A 22,130-nucleotide genomic window follows, 5' to 3' on the forward strand; every position below is an offset into this window, starting at 1 on the left:
TACTAATTATTTTGCAAGATTTGCTACTTGTGAAATATGGAATGAAGAAAATGGTATTTTCAGTGGGGAAAACCCGGATAAAACTGATCTGTCACTATTTTTGCTCTTTAAATATTGTTGATACAAACATTGAAATATATTATTGAGGTAATACCTGCTTGCTTTTTCTTCCCAACAGAAAAAAAATAGTTTGCGTTTGTTATTTAAAACCAAAATGAATTTGAGCACTAGATCTGTTTTGATTATGAAGCATGAACTGTGTGTCTCAGGCACTGGGCTTCCACCAAAAGGAGGATTTAAAGTCTCAGCCTTGTTTTGTAGGGAGCCACACCAAAGCCTTTAAGGCAGGGGCATACATCCATCACTGCATCACGTGCGTTATAGTGCAAGACAATAATATTGTATCGACTACAAGAACTAAAGCACTAATGTGCTTATTTACAAGCCCCTTATGGCACATTTACGACTTTCAGGAGGTACAGAGTGCAGGCTCATATCTATGAGGCCACGGAAGCCACCCTAACTGGCTTTTTATGGCCTTGTAGATAAGGTGTGAGGCAACAAAGTGCAAGTCCCTGCGTTGCCTCACACAGCTTCGGGGAGGTGTGTCATGGGTGTTGCGGTGGGTGTTCTTTCTCAATGCCCATGCTATTTGCCACATTTGCAGATTTACAACATAGCATACTTCTGGGAAAGCATCAAATCCATGCGCCTCCGAAGGCCAGGCACAACTATTGTTTTTGTGAAAGAAGATGTCCCTTCCTACACAAAAACAATCAGATTTCAATGCAGACACCCTGCACCATGGCACTAGGGTGTCTGTATTGGTGCAAGGCCTCCTAAATGGCACCAGTGCAAAAGAAAGAACAGGAATGCGTCATATTACCATACATTTGGCGCAACTCTGCACTTTCCATATAGCGCGGTGCCGCAAGCTAGCTTGCAGCACCACGTTATCTCATTTTGTTGTAAATGAGCCACAAAATCTCAAGGTAAACATTGTTGGAGGCAGAGCCAGACTATAAAACAAAAGAAGCCCTTGTAAAAATGTTCTAGGGCTAGCTCCACATGGAGGAGGTAATTACTAGAATGGGTCCATATCAACCCATCATGCTCTGCATGCACTCCCTCTTTCCTCCTACCCACTAGGAAAATGCCAGAGTGTCACTCTGGCCCTCAATGGAGAAAGGAATAGTACACTTTCTTTTTTACTTTTTTATTTATTTATTTATTTATTTTTATTGGAAATCAAGTAGTATATATTTATATTATCCAATTCTTTTTACATTTGTATAACAGTATTCTTATTATTAAATGCATCTGCTTAGACACTGCTATTTTCATCCCTGCATATTTACACACATTTACACACCATTTTATCCTGCTACCTTTTCCTTCCAGGTCATTAGTGGATCCCATATTTTCATTCCTTTCTGCTTAGCTTTGAGGCCTTTACACTTATACAGAGACATTTCCTGCTGGCCAATATAAAATATCCTATGTACCCATTGATGATATACAGGCGGTTCCTTATCTTTCCAAACTGTGCAATCAAAAATCTTGCCACTGCAACCAATATGAATACAAAATCACTCTGTAAAGTGTCCAATTTCATTCTATTATCTTAGCCTAAGAGCATCAGCGTTGCGGTTATTTTTATTTCTATATTCATTACTTGAAACCAAAAATTCTCTATAGATGTTTTAACCACATCAGCGCGGCGCAGATTCCTGCGCTGTGCTGAACGTTCTAATGAGCCGACGGGCTCATGACGGAACGGTTCCGTCATGAGCACAGTCCAACCGACGCTCATGATGGAACCGTTCCGTCATGAGCATCAAAGGGGTTAAGCTCATCCAATTTCACACAAGAGTAAAACATATGAATACTATCTGCCGGTCTGCTTTGACATCTTGGGCATTCATCTGTCTGGCTCATTCCCCAACCAAACAACTTCGCTGGTGTATAATATAAATCGTACAAAGTTTTATACTGTTGTGCTTTCAGATTTGATGACAGCAAAACCCTGATCCCAAACTTTATCATCATATCCACACCTACCTCCCCATCTACCAACTTTTCTTCCCATTTCCTCTCTATTTTCTCCATGTCATCTGCTAGTCTCTGTGACAGTTCTACGTAAAAAACCCTCATCATTACTGTCTCGGTGTTTTATTGCTCTCAATATTGATACATTCTCCTCCTTGACCGTTCCCTTAGCTAGACTCTTGATGCGATGATGTCTCTGTATAAATTTGAAACAGGAGCTTCTGCTTAGGCCAAACCTTTGAACCAACTCCAGAAAGGCTATTTGCTCTTGATTATCATACAGATTTGCCAACATCACAATCCCTGCCTGTTCCCATTGCCTGGCTGTCCCATCGTAGAGTGCATGTGGGAGAACATCTGAATGCCACACTGAAGTATACTTGTTGTATCTAGAGATTTGGCAGTGCTTCCCCACCTTTTCCCAAACTTGTATTGTCCCCCGGAAACACTTATAACAGCTCTTTTTACTATAACTGGATTCTGATTGCCTTTGGAAGAGACCTTCCGCCTCTTTCCCCAACGCCAGCTGATATATGTTAGGTAACTTAAATCCTTCATCCCTATCTGTTTCGCTAAAGTACAGCATGTCAAACTGTTGAAGGGCACATGCCCAATAATAAAATAATATATTAGGGGCACTCCCACCCCCTCTTTCTTTGGGCAGAGTCGAGAATGTATATACTCGTCATATCTTTTTATATCCCCATATAAACTTTGAGAACATAACCTCGAATCTTTTTATTTTGCGCCTAGGTAATTCTAGCTGTATCCCTCGCATTAGGTATAACATTTTGGAGAGTATCTGCATTTTTAGTACGTTGATCCTGTCTATACTCGTACGATGTAACTTATCCATTTGTGTAAGTTCTGCATCTATTTTCACCAATAGAGGATCTATATTTACGTCCCACGAGTTATCTATCTGTGATGTTAAGTTAACCCTTAGATACATGGCCTTCTCTATTACCCAAGGATTATGCAGTGGACATTTGGAAGAACAAAAAATTTGCATTTTTTTTCTTTATTTAGCAAGTAGCCAGACTGCCTTCCAAACTCTGTCGCCATACTTTTGATTTCTTTTATTGTCCCTTGCGGGTCTTTTGTAATTATCCCAATATCATCTGCATACGCAAGGATCTTTGTCACAAACCCATGTGTAATAAAATTGGTTTGATCGCATGATTATTTGCTATTCTTACTATAAATGGATCAAGATAAAATGAAAATAAAATAGGGGAACAGGGGCACCATTGACGTGTGCCCCTAGAAATATCAATCCTCCGAGATGTATTCCCCATCAATTGTTTCTGTGTATACGGTTTGAAATACATGGCTTGTATAGCCCTCAAAATCCCAGAACTGATTCCTCTCTCCCACAAAAATTGCCAAGACACCCGAACAAAGGCTTTTTTACATCTAGGAAGACCAAAGCAACTTCGATACCCTCAGCTTCTACAATATCTAATATTGACATAACGCGCCTAGTGTGGTATGTGGTCCCCCTGCCAGGAACAAAGCCATGTTGCCAGGGTGATACCATTGGAATACCTATACTTTGCAGACGAGAGGCCATTATTTTACAATAAATCTTTGCATCAGCATTCATTAACGAAGATGGCAATTCTAATGCTTTACCCTTTTCAGGGAAAATTACCATATTTGTACCCTGCCACAATACTGATGTGACCCCGCTATATTGTATACCTAGTTATAGATCATGTAAAATAGGGAGAATCTGTGTACCCAACAGTTGATAGACTTCTACCAGTATTTTATCCGGGCCAGCGGCTTTACCTACAGAGAGGAATCCTAGTGCCTGCTGAACCTCTTCTACAGTAATTTTCTGCTCTAGTTCCTATACTGTATCTTCTTCCGGTGTGGGTAAGGTAAGATTCTTATCTACTGTCTCTTCCAAATCCGGCACAGTATCCGCCTGATATAGTCTTCCATAAAATTCCTCAAAAACCTCCATTATCTTCCCAGAAACCTCCACTATTTGATCTTTATTATTCCTAATTTTCAGGATATTATTTCTAGTACTTTTTTGTCTTATCCTATATGCCAGTGTTTTCCCTATTGTGTCCCCGTATTCATACATCTCCTCCATGTATGATGGATATAGTTGAGCCACCTTCTCCTGGAAGTGCACATTAATGTCTGATTTAGCTACCGCTAGCTTAAACATATGCTCTCGTAATGTCTCTTCCGCACCCCCATGTCTTATTAATACAACATGCTCAGCTTCCAATTCTGTCAGTTTCCTGATCAATTGGTCCGTTTCTTCTTTCCGCTGCCGTTGGATTCAGGCTACATATCCCATAACTTCACCTGTAAAAGCGGCTTTGAAAGTATCCCAGATCATCGGACAAACTGCGCTATATCTGTTACAAATCAAAGAATTCCATCGCCCATTGTTTGATATAAGAGCAAAATTCCTCGTCAGCTAATAGTTTTTATCAAAAGTCCATGAGCTCTGTTTTTTCCTATCAGCCATACCTCTTTTTTCCAACACCAGAGGATTATGATCTGCAAAAAGTTGCGGTAGTTTCCTAACATCTAACTGATCCATCAGCTGACTAGATACCAAAAAATATTCCAGTCTTATGAATTTCCTATGGGGATGAGAAAAATATGTATACCCAGGGTCACTTTGTTTCTTTTCCTTCTACACATCTACCAATCCAGGGGGGTCCTGACAAACAGTGTAGCGGAGCATATTGAGGCTTACCTTTCCAAGAGCCACGAGAACTTTGGAGCCGGAGGAGCGCACCTGGATCAACAGCGCCGTCAGCACCTCATTGCCGCCAGTCGCGCCACCGCTCCGGGACTACAGTTCCCGTGAGCCTTTGCGGAGGCGCGTTCCCTGACGCGATCAACGTGACAGGAGGGGCTTCAAAGGAAGCGAGCCCTCGGCGGAGCGGGGGGTCCTGACAAACAGTGTAGCGGAGCATATTGAGGCTTACCTTTCCAAGAGCCACGAGAACTTTGGAGCCGGAGGAGCGCTCCTGGATCAACAGCGCCGTCAGCACCTCATTGCCGCCAGTCGCGCCGCCGCTCCGGGACTACAGTTCCCGTGAGCCTTTGCAGCGGCGCGTTCCCTGACGCGATCAACGCGACAGGAGGGGCTTCAAAGGAAGCGAGCCCTCGGCGGAGCGGGGGGTCCTGACAAACAGTGTAGCGGAGCATATTGAGGCTTACCTTTCCAAGAGCCACGAGAACTTTGGAGCCGGAGGAGCGCACCTGGATCAACAGCGCCGTCAGCACCTCATTGCCGCCAGTCGCGCCCCCGCTCCGGGACTACAGTTCCCGTGAGCCTTTGCGGCGGCGCGTTCCCTGATGCGATCAACGCGACAGGAGGGGCTTCAAAGGAAGCGAGCCCTCCGCGTCGCGGGACGCGAGCGGGACGCCCGGGGCGAAGCCCGGGCAAAGGGCGGGCCCTCTGTGGCCCTCAGAGGCCCGAGAAGGCTAGGTGAGGCCACCTCCCTGATGTCCATTGCTTTGTATCATTAAGGTATGGTTCAAAGTTGCCTATAACTCATTGTCTAGCTGCCATTTGCCCATCGCACTTGACCCCTACCCTGTTATACCGCTCATCCATCTTGACTACTCGCTACAGTCTGTAGGCAACATGGTGAAGAAGAAATTGGCACCCGCTGCTACTGAGTCACTCAATACTATGGACTCCTATGTTATTCAAAAGGTCAGTAAGATTAATAATGAGAGGAGGCAATCCTTAGGCTTGAGCCAATCTCCAGTTCTGCCCCCAGAAAGCCCGTCCTCAAGTGCATCAACCACAGTGACGTTGCCTACACCGCTAGAGTTTCCTTTAATAAACAGATCAGATCTTATCCCACAAGATCATGGCAGCGAGGAAGAAGATTCCGACGTTTTGGTAAATTTGTCTGCTAACACTGGCCCTGACTCCAACCATCAGATAATTACAGTGGAAGAAGCATTATCACCGGAGCAGCCTGCACCACGGGCCGTGAGAGCTTGCAGAAAATCCCAGTCAAAGCGGGGGGGAAACAACAAGGTAGGAAAAAGTTGGCCACACCACCCCCAAGACGTGAGGCGCAATATGTGGAGTTTGACGTTGAAGCGGAGTCAAGACGCATTATTGACGATGATCTATTTAATCGGATACAAGAAATGATTGATATTAAAATCAGGACAATTAAGCCTCTGATCGGGAAACTGGACAAATTAACATTGGAGGTCAAAAAGGTGGGTGTAGTACATAGTAAGTTGGTCGAAGAGGTGGAGAATCTATCCTCCCTTGTAACAAAATTGGCGGGTGGAGATGCGGAGGACATACCAACTGAGAACGCATCTCAGACCACCCTACTAGAGCAGCCACTACCATCACCATCATTATCGGCACCCAGACAGGAAGCAGCAGTAGGAGTCTTTCCCACCACCACAACTGCTGTTATAGCAGGTTCAAAACAAGAGGATGTTTCAGCTCAATTTATTTTGGAAGCCTCCCCAGTAGTGCTTGTACTAGCAAATGTTCCCGTTTTATCACAAGATAAAATAGAATCTAAACAGGGCTTGAAAGATAAAGCGCTACATTGGCTCACCACTAACATGCATATGGCACATCAAGGGTTGGATAGTTTAGCAGGGGATATCGTCATGACCAGGAGGGTACCCTGGATTGGGAATAAGCCTAAAAAATTCAAGGGGGACTGCGTAATTATAAACTTTGCTAACGCTGACGTTCTCCCAAACATTTTGACCAATATCTTCCCACCCCAAAGGCGTAGCGGTTCTATAATCCCCCTTACCCTAAAATTTTTCTTTAGCGAGGCCCAGCTTGCTACTTTCTTTAACACTCCTAGAGCCAAGAGAGTGAACAATGCCACCAGCTGGGAAGGGGGTATTAGACCTCGACATCCTAACAACCGTTTCTGGCCTATGTCTAACTTTGAGTCTGGAAGATTTAATTACCCGCATGAGCTAAATTTTAGGCCTGCTATGCCATTTGAACCAGTCATAAATGGATGGGGCCCTGGCTTCCCGGGTCACAACTTTATTGGTCGGAGTAACAGGTTTATACCACGGATGAGAAATGACCAGTTTTTGTTACGACCAAATACGCCACAACCTATGTGGAATACCTCAGTTATTGGTCAAGGTCAGGTAGCTACTCCCTTCGATTGGGGAGGCGGAATGGGGAACAGGTATGGCCCTTTATCCGACCTAAATAACTGTGATTGACTTAAGCTTGGACTTGACTTAGAAAGCGAGGCTAGAAACTTGCCACTATTAAACAGTGGCCAATATTATATCGGTGAAGACCCCAGCGAGCCTACTTCTAACGAAGTATCAGAGAGAAATGAGACGCGAGAGCGCGACTACCCCCTGTTATCACATCAGACGGAGGCCCGTGAAAAGCCGAACTTGAACACCGACTTAATACAGAGCCTTTCTGAAGTGGAAATAAAGGAGGGGGTTATATCTTCACGAATAACTGAAGGGTGCTTGGTGGGGGAAAAAGAGCCTAGGATACCAACTGATCCCTGTAAAATCATAAGCGGGAATATAGCAGGCTCAAATGCAAAACGCCAGGATAACGCCTGTTCGAGCTTTGTCTCAAATCATCACATAATTGCTTTGCAAGAAACGTGGGATACATCTGCCAATTTTTGGTGGGATGGATTCACTAGCTTCACTAAACCTGCTGTCTCCAGCCGTATGGGTAGAGCCAAAGGTGGCCTGGTAATTATGTTTTCCTTAGATTTGAAGGGAAGCTATAGGCAGATCAATACTGACTCCGTCAACATCTTAATGGTTGAAAGGGTGATAAATAATAATTGCAGGACCATTTATGTTAACTTCTACAATTCTGGGAATAGCGAACACAGAGGTCGTAATATTGCTAACCTAGACAGCATTTTAAATACAGTATTTCAGAATATCAAGTTTGCTTTTGAGTTTATATTATTAGGTGATTTTAACATTCATTTATGTAACTTAGCCTGTAAGGGAAGTAGTGACAATGTCAATGAGGAGGATGAGGAGGCCCCCCTGGGACCCCACTTTGAACATTCCATAGAGGGGCACGAGTTAGAAGAACTACTTGCTAACTACGATTTGTATGAACCTGACAGGGGCCCGAGGGCGCCAACCTTTATTGGCACCTAACACGGATCAGTGATAGACTACATCTTCGTCTCAAAAGGCATCTTAAACCGGACTATGGACTATCGAACAGTCATAACACCTTATAGCGATCACAACCCTGTACTACTTGAAGTGGCCTGGGGAGGCCAGATGGGTGCACCGCCAATAGCGTTAAAACCTGTACATCCCCTGAGGCCCTCCGAACAAGATAGACGATTGAAATGGGCTAAAGGGATCCCGGAAAACTTTTATGGAAAAAAATTTCCCTAAAATAAAAGATAAGGTGGATATTTGCAAAAAAAACGGCGCCCAAGGTAAAGAAGTAATAGCGGCTTATGAGGCAATATGTGGCCAGGTGGCTAAGGATCTTCTAGCCAAACCAAAAAAAGGAATCCCTGGAAATAAGCGCTGGTTTGACTCTGCATGCTCAAAAGCCCACAGAGCATTGCTGGCAGCCTTAAAAACCTCCCCTAGGGTCAGAGATGACATTGCCAGACTAAGGAGTAATTATATGGCAGCCATTAAGAATTGCAAGGATACCATCAAAAGCGAATCATGGGAAAATCTCCTCTCAGCGGCAGTGTTGAAGGACAGTAGGAGATTTTGGGAGATTATTAAACAGCCTCTATTTTCTGATGATAAAAACGTTCCCATGGACTGCGTGATCACCGACGAAAAATGGTTGCATCATTTTAAAAACGTCTATGAGGGTGAGGACGAAGGAACTAAAGATGCCCTATTGCCTATAGTAGCTGTACACCCTATTATTTTTAACCCTGAAGAAGTGGAAAAAGCATTATTGGCTACAACAAGACATAAGGCACCTGGCCCTGACGGTGTCCCTGCTGACTTCTTTATGTACTCACCTAAATTGTGGGCGGAGGTTCTGTCAAATGTGTTTAATGCTGTCAACGACAATCAAGCCCCTAGTTCTTGGGCCACATCCACCATCGTCCCTATTTTTAAAAATAAAGGCCAGCGGGATGATCCCGCCTCCTATAGGCCTATATGTCTTTTGGACTCAACCATAAAAATCTTGGGTAGAGTACTTTTGGCCAGACTAAGGGAGAATGTTGAGAGCTGTGGTGGGCTGTCTGAATTACAATATGGATTCAGAGAAAGAAAAGGGACTATCGAACAATGCATAAATTTGCACCTATTGATCTCTAAATATACTGTGGCAAAGGAGGGTTCCGTGTTTCTTGCATTCATGGACCTCTCTTCGGCCTTCGATCTGGTTAATAGGACAAAACTATGGTTGATATTGTTGGAGATGGGCATCGACGAGTCGTTGGTTGTGTTCATGGCCACCCTGCATCAGGAGCTTTTTGCAGCCGTCCGAGTAACAAATGATGGCAGACGCACCCCTTTGTTTAAATCCTTAAAGGGGGTGCGGCAAGGCTGCATCTTAGCCCCCTTACTATTCACCATTTATATCAATGGTTTGGGCGGTCACCTGCGGGGTCAGGTAGCCGACGTTCCGTATGCAGGAGGCGTCAAAATACCGGCGCTTCTGTATGCGGACGACGCAGTGTTGATAGCCCGCACTGGTGTAGGCCTACAGCATCTCCTGGACGCCTTTGGTTCTTTTATGGAGAGTCTGGACCTCAAGGTTAACGCCTCTAAATCACACACGATGGTAATGGGGCGTGAGTGCAATAAAAAAAGACATAGAACATTTTTTGTAGGGGGGTCCCCGTTTCCAATGTAACCACATTTCCCTATCTGGGGGTAACGTTTGACCAGAAAGGATCTTGGGGCCCTCAGATTAGAGTAAAACGGTTGGCAGTAATAAGATCATCCTCAGCAGTATTGGGTTTTGCTGGCAAGTTAGGGGCTAGGCCCATGGAAGCTCTTTTAAAAATCTACACGAGTAAACCGGTGGCCATAGCGTCATACGGTTCCCCTTTGTGGGGGTATGTAAATCTTGACCCAATCCAGAGAGCTGAGAACAGATTTATTAGATCCCTGCTCTCTGTTCCACAGTCAACCCCAACGTATTCTATCCACAAAGAGGTGGGCTTGCCCTATCTGTCTGATACCTTGAGTCTAGCACCGTTGATCTTGTGGTTGAAAATGTGGATGAACGAAGATCTCCCCTTGAACCATAAAATTCTGCTTGACGTCCTATCTCTGGACAAATATAATAGTATCCCATGGTTGGCCTATTTAGCGAAAACATTTACAGACCTGGGTCGCCCGGAACTTTTTTCATCCCCGGATAAAATTAGGGGACAGGATATAGCCATTATTAAAAAGTTATTCAAGGAAAGGCAGGAAGCACGGCGGGAGGAATACGAATTGTTGAAACCATCGGTTAGGGCCCATAGCCTTTTGGTTAGCTCATCCTCACTCGCTCCCTACCTGAGCTTTGTCACATTCCCTTATCACAGGTTTTTACTAATAAAATTTAGATTTAATTTGCTACATTTTTATTTGGGTTCTTTTAAGAGCTGGCAGAAGCCTGAGTTGGCCCCACCGTGCAGCTGCGACAATTTTTCGGTGCAGGACACTTTGCACTTTGTCATGTTTTGCAGTCTGTATCACGAGCAGAGAAAGAAACATTTGCTTCCTATCCTGAAAGAAGCAGGTTTCGCACAGGTGCGACCAGCTTTGCTCTTTTTACAACTTTTACCTAATCCACGCATTACTTTTTGCATGGCAAACTTTTTGGTAGCCGCCGCAAGGGCGAAATCTGTTGGCCAAATCTCGCCTTAAAATTAATGGCTTTTTATTATGCACTCTTCACCTGAAATGTAAAACTTTTTTAGCTATGTATATAACTTTTTTAACTTTAAATGCCTAGCTGTTTTTTCTCTAGGAAAATGTAGATAGAAGTATTGTATGTATTGTATGTAAATGTAATTGTTTTATTTGTTTGTTCTTTGTATGACTTGTAAAAAGTCGAATAAAGATATTCTGACTGACTGACTATCAGCCATACCTCTTTTTTCCAACACCAGAGGATTATGATCTGCAAAAAGTTGCAGTAGTTTCCTAACATCTAACTGATCCATCAGCTGACTAGATACCAAAAAATATTTCAGTCTTATGAATTTCCTATGGGGATGAGAAAAATATGTATACCCAGGGTCACTTTGTTTCTTTTCCTTCTACACATCTACCAATCCTTGACTATCCTTGAGTGTGTTTATTGCTCTATACACTTTTGGTTTCCTCCCTGAGTATTTCTGCGGTTGTGCGTCTGCTTTTATATGTATATTCAAATCTACGCATAGTATCAATGATTGTGACCATGTGGCCAATTCCACCTCCAATTCTTCCCAAATGGCTTTGTAATCTGAATTAGATCCATACATGTTAGCCACAGTTAGTTCCGTACTTAACTCTATTACAGCCCACCGTCCCCATTTATCTGTCGCTTTTGCAAAAACTCCCCAGGCACTCTGCTTCACATATACAGCTACTCCCCTTATCATAATTCTTTGCGTGGAGCACGCCACAAGCTTATACCCCCTAATTTCCAACAGATCCTTATTCTTCCAGGGAACGTGCGTCTCCTGAAGACAGATCACATCTGGGTTTAGTGTTCTAAAAATCTGGAATACCTTTTCTCTCTTTTTCTTGTCATTCAAGCCAGCCACATTAGCTGTACATATCTGTAAACTATCCATCTATATTTATCTTGTTCTTTTTTGTTTTTGCTCACCACTTCTTTTCATACTTCATTGTTCCTTCTTCATCTTTATCATTATGTACTCCTGATTCCATTTTTTTTCATTTTTCTCTATCCCTAACCTCCCCCTTGCCTCACCTAGACCCTCCTCCAACCCTATCCCCCATGCCCGCGCACCCCAGGCATCCTTGCAACCCTCAAACCAACCCAGTACTCCCATCCCACCCCCCCACCCTTTCCCCAATTCACCCGTAAAAGGGCACATAGCCCTTGAGATGGGGAGAGACTCACCCCTCAGAATCCTCTCTCTTCTTATCAATTTTAAATACACATTCGATTCTGGCAAATGGTTACAGTTTTTAATGATACTTATAATTATATTGTAAGCATTCCTTGAAGTGTGATAAACAAAAATCTCTATACTATTCGATTTCATACTTCTTCCGGAAAGTTTAGAAGTCTTCCTCTAATTGCTCAAATAGTACCCAAAAATTATTTTGCCTGAATTTCTGACACAAAAACGTGTGTTTAACCCTTATTTACCACCTTCAATGTTGCAGGATTTAATAGGAAAGCGAGTAGGCCTTTACTCTGAAAAGGGGTTATAAGCTGTCGCAGTTGCCACCTTTTTACTACAGTGGGATGACAAAAATAATACACTTTCAGTGCTTAGCAGAAGTCTTTGTAAAAGCGCAGTTTAGCACAAGTAACCTAATAGTTCAAAATTTCAAAGTCCTGCTTAAATGTTTGTCCGACAAAACAATTTTAAATTTGTTTTATTTTTCATTTGTGCGACTTTCACTGTTGCGCCTTAATCAATATTTGGCAACATTTGTAGGCCACGTTAAACTGTGTACACAACAATTTCTCTGTTTCCCAGGAAGTGTAAAACAGACCTGGCAACATTTGCTGATTCATTTACACTGTTTTTTTGTACTTTTTTGCTCACTTCCCGTTTTGCTCTATTATACATAGGTCTGGCACTGTTCATGTATATTGTTTTCATTTTATGATATAACAATAAGGCCGTGTTTATAGTACAGCGTAAAAAACTAAAATCCATTTCAGCAAAGATATACGATCTCTTATGATGGTCAAACCTTTGCTTTACACTATCATATAGGATATTTTATTATATTTGTGTCACATTTGTAAGCTAGGCTAGCTCTGATATATATTGGCTGAACAATTTCCTTGCAACAAATTTTCATCTGCCAGGTTTCCAATCCAGTGCAGTGAATAGCTAACACAATCTATAATAGCATTCAATATTGTTGTTTGAAGGAAGTAGGCCACATTTGCTAACATTGGAGGAAATTGTTTGCCAAGCACATGTCAGCTTGGGGAAATAGCTTATATCTTGCTCTCTAATTAAACAGTGCTTCAAACTTTTCGTACTTTCTGCTTCGGGCTGATGATACATCACTTTCTTCAGAACAAGATGTGCTAACACACTGTGCCATGATGCATCACAGGATGGCACGTCCGGCACAGACGGACCTCTCTATCATGAAGATTCTGCAGAGCATAAGCATTGGAGAGTTTGCTTTATTTCAGTCTGCCCAGAACATGATGTGAGCTGAGGAGAATGAGGGCCAAAGAAATACAGCCTTGTTTACTTTAAAAAGATTATTTGCTGGGCATTTCAGGAAATTGGGTAGGGAATGTGCCAAGCTGAAATGTTAGCAATTTTTTCCTTCGAACCAAAAAGGAGAATGGCTTTTTGTTGATTCTTTAGTTCGATTATCCTTTAAGAAAAAAAAATCCTCGACCTGTTGACTCGGAGAGCGAATTTAGCCTCGCCCTTTCACGGAAAAGACGGCTTGATGAGTTTGTGTAATTGTTAAACCAATATGACCACAACAATCCCGTTCAGTAAATTTTTTTATCCAGTCATATCATATTACTATGCAATATTTCTAACTAATTAAATATCAAACCGGAAGCACTACACATGCGCTGCTTCTGTGTGAAATTAAGATATGCTCTGTTTAGAGATTAATTTCTTGTGTGTTTTTTCATAAAGGACAATCTTAGATACTGTGGTGCTGCTCGATAAAGGGCGCTTGGCCTAACAGCTGGGAGCAAGCACAAGACACAGGTACTCAGTATAGTAGTCTGGGCCGGAAGTCCCAAGCGACCTCCACTAATTTATTTATGCTCTCTGGCCACGCCTGGGCAGAGAGTGCTACAATGTGTGCAAGCCCTTCCGGGCTAGGGGTCCTGGGTCGATGCTCCCGTGGCATCTAGACTGCTACAGATACTGGCCACCATTTTCTTCATGAAGTAAAAATTGTAAATGCATAAAAGAAGAAACGTCTACATTGCTCGATCAAACAATACATTTGTTAACAATATTCAATCACAATGCTTAGTTCGAATAATAAGTGCATAACGCAAAAATGTATACTATAACCAGAAGTGCAATTAATGAGAATTAAAACTGAGTAAAGCAAAGTAACATGATGTTAAAATGTAGGGTCAGTAAGAAACAATATTTAAGATGTTGTAGTTGAAAGAGTCTTGGGAATGTGTAGATTGACAGACGTTTCCAAATATCATTTCTCTTTAATGTGGTAGTCTTATACCTTTAATAATTTTATGAAAAATTGTGTTACATTTGATTATGCGTAACAATTCAGCACAGTCCCTTAAACTACATAAATAAACTGCTTTTCTCATAGACAGTGCCATCTTTTTTAAACGTGTTCCAGTAGGTGAGATACCTGTATACTTGCATATCTCAATATTGTTCTCATTTATGGTGACCAGATTTTGAGAAGAAAAAATCAGGACAGCCCAGACATAAAGGTAGGACTAAAACTTTTAGCCTTACTTATGACAAGCTTGGTCCGCTTTTGTATAGCCTTGTAAATATGCGTGTGTGTATAACTGTATTTACAGCCACACAATTGAAAGATACCCTTATTCTGAGCCCCCCTGTCCTCCTCCCCACTCTGTCTTCCCTATGCTGCAGCATGTATTCAGCCAACCTCCTCCTGTGCTGCATGAAACAGACAAATTACTTAAAGAGAGCAAACCTTTCACTGCTCCTTTGTAGATTTATTTGACCTTGTCCCAAAAACCGGGACATGCATTTAAAATTAAGGAAAGCGCCAGGACACCATGAGAGTCCAGAGAAATCCTGGATGTCTGGTCACCCTGTTCTCAATGCCAATCCATCCCTCTTCTTTATCACACTGTGGGGCATATTTATCAAAAGGTCACACAGCACAGCGCAGCAGGCCACCTTGCTAGCCACCTTGCTAGCCATCTTGCTGCGCTGAGTGACAGTGAAAGGGCAGGAATGCTCCATATGTAACATCATTCGGAGCATTCCTTTCTTTTCCCACTTCTGGCACACTATGTGCTGCCTAGCAGCAACTCAGGCACCCTTTCGCCATGGTGCAAGGGTGCCTACGTTGTTAGGATTGTTTTTGAGGTGGGAAGGGACAACTTCCTTCACAAAAACAATCCTGAGACACTGAGACCTTTTCTTCTTTCTATGTGTGAGGCAGAGTGCAGCACATGTAGAACGAGAGGAAAAACTAGAAGAAATAAAAAATAGTTCTCCTCTTTATGCCTCCCCTGGAAATGTGCAGACTTTTGGTGCATTCCCAGGTCTACCAGTGATGGTAAATCTGGGAATGGGCCAAAATCCACAGGTGTTGCATTGGAACACCCAAGCTCCACCCATGGAACACCTCCCTGGGGCAGAGTAACGCAAGGCAGTGATTTGCGCTCCGTTGCTTTACCCCAGATTTATCAAGACACTCAGGGCCATGTAAGGTCTCCTTGCATGGCTGGACAATTCTAACTTAGTAGTTGCGTGGTGCAAAGGCGACGTAACTAGTTTATAAATATGCCTCTTAACACCTTAACCGCGGCAGCAATTCCACCACAGTGCGGGCGTTCTAAAGGGTGGGCGGGGCTGCGTCGGCCATCGGTCGTTCGCAGCACCAGGGACGGACTGCTCCCTTTGGCCGTTGGCCGACGGGAGCATGGAACGGGTTAATACACAGCCATTGAACAGCACAAACGTGGAGATACATGCAAAGAGGGACAGTGACTTGGGCAACTCTCATCATAACTAGTAACATTGTACAGACTCCAGGGAGGCACATGAAAAGAGCAATAGGTAAACAGACATTGGCAGCAGGAGCGGTACACGCTGTGGGGTTATCGAGGGGAGGCTAAAATCCTTGGAGTGAAGAGGGAAAAACTGCAGATATAACTGGGTCAGCATTCACTCTCAGCCATTAAACATGCACAGTCTAAATACATGCAGAGTGTTGATGCACAGGCGTGCAACAATCATAGCGCTAAGAGGGCTCTAGCCCACGCCTAGCACCCTCCATCTGTTGCCAAGGGCTGTGATGACTGGGCTGGGACTGCTGGCTTGGACATCTGCAACAAATGAAATATTCTACTGGCTTTCTCAGACGATATTTAGTGCTTGATGAGGGGTTTACTTATTTTTACCTTTCTGAACCCGGCACTCAGCTCTCTTGCCCATTCGCTTCACTTGCAAAAAGACCATTAGCATCTTGGCGTACATGTACAGAAGAAGAACAGGCAGGAATGAGAGCACAATTAGCACTTCCCGCCTCAGCCGCAAATACAAAGCAGAGGCGCTCTTAATACAACAAAAGACAAGGTCTCGTCAAAATTTAATTAGGAGAAGCAGACAGCGATTTAAAATAGAAACATTTTGAGAAGAAATATTCACTTAAAAAGTATGTTTTAGCACAGCAAAAAGCATTAGAAGCATGATTAAAAAGTAGAAAGCAAAATATGGACCCGGATACCAAAGTCTTATTTGGCTACACTCACATTTCATGTGGCCATGCTTATCTCACATGAGCACCTTTACTGAAAACAAACCTTATTTTCTTTCATGTAACAATGAACACATGAGGGCCCTAATCATTAATTGACATATTTTGTTTCTAGAGGGGAGGCACATGTGAATACACAAGAGAGTGTTGCCCGTTGCTGAGAAAATCAGAGGGCTCCCAAGTCTAGTTTCAGGGTTTACTTTGCATTGTAGTAGGATATTGAATAAAAATCAACTTGGTTAGCAGATGCTTTCCATCATCCCAGCTCTCATCCTAGAGTTGTGAAGCCTAACTTCAGGGGTGCATCTTCCTAATCCTGCCACTTCGTAAATCTGTCTGTGATCATTATTTCCCAGAGTGGCAGAAAGCAGTAGTGATTTGGATCTAATTGGCTGGGCAACTCAATTCAGTTGCCTTTTTGTGTGTTGCACATGCAAACTGAATCACCTTTAGGCACCCTAGCCTTTAAATGAAACCACCAGTTCATTGTCTTGACGTGAACAATTTGAGAGTCAAATCTATGAAGATTTGAGGTTCAATTTACCCCACACCATCACCTAGAAAAGCCTTCAATCGCTCGATATAACACTCCATACTAAATTCGACTGTGATGCATTTTCGACAAATAAATATTTGTAGTATGAAATTCATTTATTGACATGTAAAAAACAAAACCACAGTTAAAAGTGGCGCATTTTAAGAATTTCCAAATTCAATTAAAACAAGCATTTGCATTGCAATAGGTCTCGTATTAGGAAAGTTTGAGCTATTGGTATTGTAAATGACAACTTTTTTTATTTTTGTGTTGGTTTTCAAAATAGCTAAATTAATAGCTTTGACATTTATAATGCCAATAGTTTTTACTTTCGCAAATGTGACACCTATAGCAACTGTAATGCAATATGTGTTGTATTTACGTGACTTAGATGTACTGTTATTACAAATAACAATGGCTTTTCATTTTTTTAATCATTAATACTTAAATAAAAGTTATTTTAATATATAATGGCAATAGCTTTTGTAAATAACTTTTGTGAAGATTAAGTTCATTGTATTTTATTGTGACTAAAATTCAAGAACAGAAGTAAAATAACATCTTTTTGTGACATTTGTAATAAACCTTGAAACATTGAGAGAACATATTTGAACCAGTTGTTGTTGAATGGTTGCACAGATTGATGCTGTGCTGGCACTGAGTGATGTGGTGGCTACAAGTAATGCTGTGGCGTTCAGTGAGGCTATGGTAGCGCATAGTGATGTTGTGGTGCCCCTGAGTGATGCGGTGGTGGGGCTGAGTGATGCTGTGGTGATGCAACAGATGAATAGAGTGAGTGCTGGAGAGGGGTGACTGGGCTGGAGAGGGGTGACTGGGCTGGAGAGGGTTACTGGGCTGGAGAGCTGTGAATGGGCAGGAGAGCTGTGACTGGGCAAGAGAGGGGTGACTGGGCAGGAGAGCAGTGAATGGGCAGGAGAGCGTTGATGGGCAGGAGAGCGGTCAATAAGCAGGAGAGGATTTACTAGTTTGAGAGGGGTGTTGGGCAGGAGAGGGGTGTTGGGCAGGAGAGCGGTGAATGGGCAGGAGAGCGGTGAATGGGCAGGAGAGCGGTGAATGGGCAGGAGAGAGGTGAATGGGCAAGAGAGGGGTGAATGGGCAGGAGAGGGGTGAATGGGGATGAGAGGGGTGAAAGGGGGAGAGGGGTGACTTGGTAGGACGGCGGTGAATGGGCAGGAGGGTGGTGAATGGGCAGGAAAGGGGTGAATGGCGGGTGAGTGGATAAGGGATGGGAAGGCGGTGAATAAGGAGTACCTCGAATATGGGCGATGGTAAAAAATAGGTTTGAAGTGGATCTGGGGTGTGCAGCACCTCCTCTGAAGAGAGAGGGAGGCGTGTAGGCGGGGAAGGGACACCGAGGCCTGAGGATGCAGCTGGGGCGCTGCATGTAGGAGAGGGATTCAGAAAAGGGGGTGGTGATGAACAGAGTGTCTGAATTAAGCAGACCACTCTTACCCAGTCCAAAGATCAGGGCTTGATCCATCACCGTTATTTAGCTCACTGCACCATCCCAGCTCAGAACCTGGCTATATGCAAATCAGTCTGTCCCTGGCCCAGTGCATCATGGGAACAGGGCAGACTAAACTACCAAGCCAATTCTTCACCAGAAAGGAGACAAGCTACCGGGGACCGGTTTCAGGCATTTCAGCCGTCATCGGCGCGGCTTGCTTGAATCCTGATGGTGCAGTGAGCAAGGGACTCATGTCTGAGTATACCCTGCCACACCTATAGTGGCCAAAAACGATTCAGAAAAGGGGGTGGTGATGAACAGAGTGTCTGAATTAAGCAGACCACTCTTACCCAGTCCAAAGATCAGGGCTTGATCCATCACCGTTATTTAGCTCACTGCACCATCCCAGCTCAGAACCTGGCTATATGCAAATCAGTCTGTCCCTGGCCCAGTGCATCATGGGAACAGGGCAGACTAAACTACCAAGCCAATTCTTCACCAGAAAGGAGACAAGCTACCGGGGACCGGTTTCTGGCATTTCAGCCGTCGTCGGCCCGGCTTGCTTGAATCCTGATGGTGCAGTGAGCAAGGGACTCATGTCTGAGTATACCCTGCCACACCTATAGTGGCCAAAAACGATTCAGAAAAGGGGGTGGTGATGAACAGAGTGTCTGAATTAAGCAGACCACTCTTACCCAGTCCAAAGATCAGGGCTTGATCCATCACCGTTATTTAGCTCACTGCACCATCCCAGCTCAGAACCTGGCTATATGCAAATCAGTCTGTCCCTGGCCCAGTGCATCATGGGAACAGGGCAGACTAAACTACCAAGCCAATTCTTCACCAGAAAGGAGACAAGCTACCGGGGACCGGTTTCTGGCATTTCAGCCGTCGTCGGCCCGGCTTGCTTGAATCCTGATGGTGCAGTGAGCAAGGGACTCATGTCTCAGTATACCCTGCCACACCTATAGTGGCCAAAAACGATTCAGAAAAGGGGGTGGTGATGAGCATGTAGGAGAGGGTGCATCAGTGGATGTGAAGGTCGGCAGAGGGGGGAGAGTTTGAGGAGAGGTGAGAGTGGAGGAGGGGCTGTGAACAGGCTAGTGACCAAGCGCAGGAGGGGGGCTGCGAGAACATAGGGCCGAATAAAGCTAAGGGCGGATAGACGAGTGCCGCACCTCATGGAAGGTGAGAGACAGCCACGGCAGAACCAGGACTTGGTGCTGCTAGAAAGGGGAAAGTGGGGGGGAACCCCAGGTGAAGTTGCTGACCTGTTACCTGCAGCCCCTGGGGGCCATGACATCTTTTGGCTGCTTCAGACCACCCTGACCTCGTTGGGGGCCACCTGGGACTCCCCTAGGCACTGATTGGGGCACAGCTCCCTGTAACTCGAGAGCCCGGCAGCAGTGCCAGGCAGCGTATACGCAGGAGGCGGACAGGGCCCCTGGGAGAGCATAGAGAGCGCAACGCATCTAAGGCACAGTGTAAAGCGAACACAGGTATATGGCACGGAAATAGGGAACACTATAGGAAAACCACCCTTGTACTAGTGGGGTCACACCCTCAAAGTTGCGCTGCAAGCGAGTATAACTGTAGAGGATACTTACATTGGCAGATCAACAATCACTTTCGGAAAACCAAATAAGATAATAGTGAAATAGGGCATTCAAACACAATAAAAATATATTAAACAATGACAATTAAAACTTCTAACGGAAACGATCCTAGATTGACTAAAAAAAGAAGACAACACACTACCACAATCAGCAAGTGCCTGCACAGAGATGCAACGCCTTTCATACAACGTGTCACCGAGCTTCACAACTACTCAGGCGCCGAGCTGTACAAGATGCTCACGATCGATGCCCAGTATCAACTTCAATGCTCTGGAGATTAAAGTGGTTTTACCTCTGTTGCAGCATACTTTCATCTGTCAAATGGGAAAGTCAAAGAAAAACAAGCGCCTTACCCAGTTACTTCTAAGCAACCTGCAAATCACTCTCGTGTGACAGAAGGAGACAGTACAGACCTGGCTGCCTTCTGTATCCGTGCTGTGAGGAGTGGGAGGGCGGGGCTGCCTGCGCATGCGCTCTAATGCCACTGCTAAGTTTCGTTTTAATGAGCGAGACCCGGCGCAAACGTGAAGTGCTGCAGCTGAAGTCCCGGGTCCCAGGAGGGCCCGGGTGAAGACCAGCGGGGAGACTGCGGGGCTCCCATGCCTAAGTGGAGAGCCCTGCTTTGTGCTGGCCTGGCAGAGGAGCTCGAGTGCTCTGTGGGGCTCCTATGAGAAGCCTGCCGTGTTCCAGATGGTGCGAGCCCGGTGAGTACTGCATGTGTTGTAAGCATTTCATTTTAATATGTTTAAACAAACTAAATATTTCAGATGTTTACACGAGCGCCCTCCAAACAGCAGGACGCCAGCACCCAACACTACACGTCTTGCGAAAGACATAACTGAAAGCGAAACCGCGCCCACACAGCAAGCAGCCAGCAGCAAAAGCGCGCTCACACGGTTTTTACTCTGGCTCATTCACGCCTATTGTAAAGAAGGGTAGAGCAGAAAGATAAGAAACAGAAAATTATAAGTAAAGTACTTCATGCACCCTCTCTCACCCGACTAAGAAGCGTCCCTTGGCCTTTTGCTAGGACCAAGTAACTTCCCAAAACTAGGGACAACGAAGCACCATCCCCGTGCTTGGACCGGGAACACATTAGTCAGCTTTAGTGAGAAATACTAACACAGCTCCTTCTCTACCCATATCTGATTTTCTTGGTTTGGGGAAAAGTTTATTTAAATTCCAGATCACTTAATTCATCTCAGTAGGTGAATGGTTCAACAAATGTAATATGTTCTGACTTTCTCGACTGTGGATTTTGCCACAATCTCAAAGCTGATTCCCAGCACTCCTAAAATGGTGCACATCAGAATATTGTTGTGAAACCACCGTCTCAATTCTTATCAAGACTTCTCACAGTTCTAGATCACCCTAGTGCATTTCCAATATTGTCAGTCTTCTTTATTTCTTTCTGTTCCACTAAAAGCAGTCTTCTAGTCAGAACAGTTCAGTCGACCTAGATTTATCTCACAGTTCAGAATGCAGGGGTTTGATGCATTTAAGTTAGGCACATTTACTGATCATCATTTCAGAATATTCATTGGGTTCTTCAGATGTATACTTCCACCCTTTTTAACCCAAGCATTCCATGCTGTAACAAAGTCCTCATTTCCCTCTACTTGCAATCATACTAGAGTGAGGTCACAGAGAACAGGATGATAAAATAAACATATTCCAGGCCACACTCCAAAAGGTAATCTTCGACCTTGCTCACTGTACAAAGGTAGGTGCCAGAGTCAAAGACAACCCAAATCTGGGGTGCACAGAGGCACATTATCATTCAAGAGATCAATGATGCTGGTAGCCATAGTCCCAGAGAATGTTGAGACATGACCACAAACCACAGGGAAACTGTGCCACC

This window comes from Lissotriton vulgaris, chromosome 3_1, assembly GCF_964263255.1.
Source record: "Lissotriton vulgaris chromosome 3_1, aLisVul1.2, whole genome shotgun sequence".
Classification (NCBI taxonomy): domain Eukaryota; kingdom Metazoa; phylum Chordata; class Amphibia; order Caudata; family Salamandridae; genus Lissotriton; species Lissotriton vulgaris.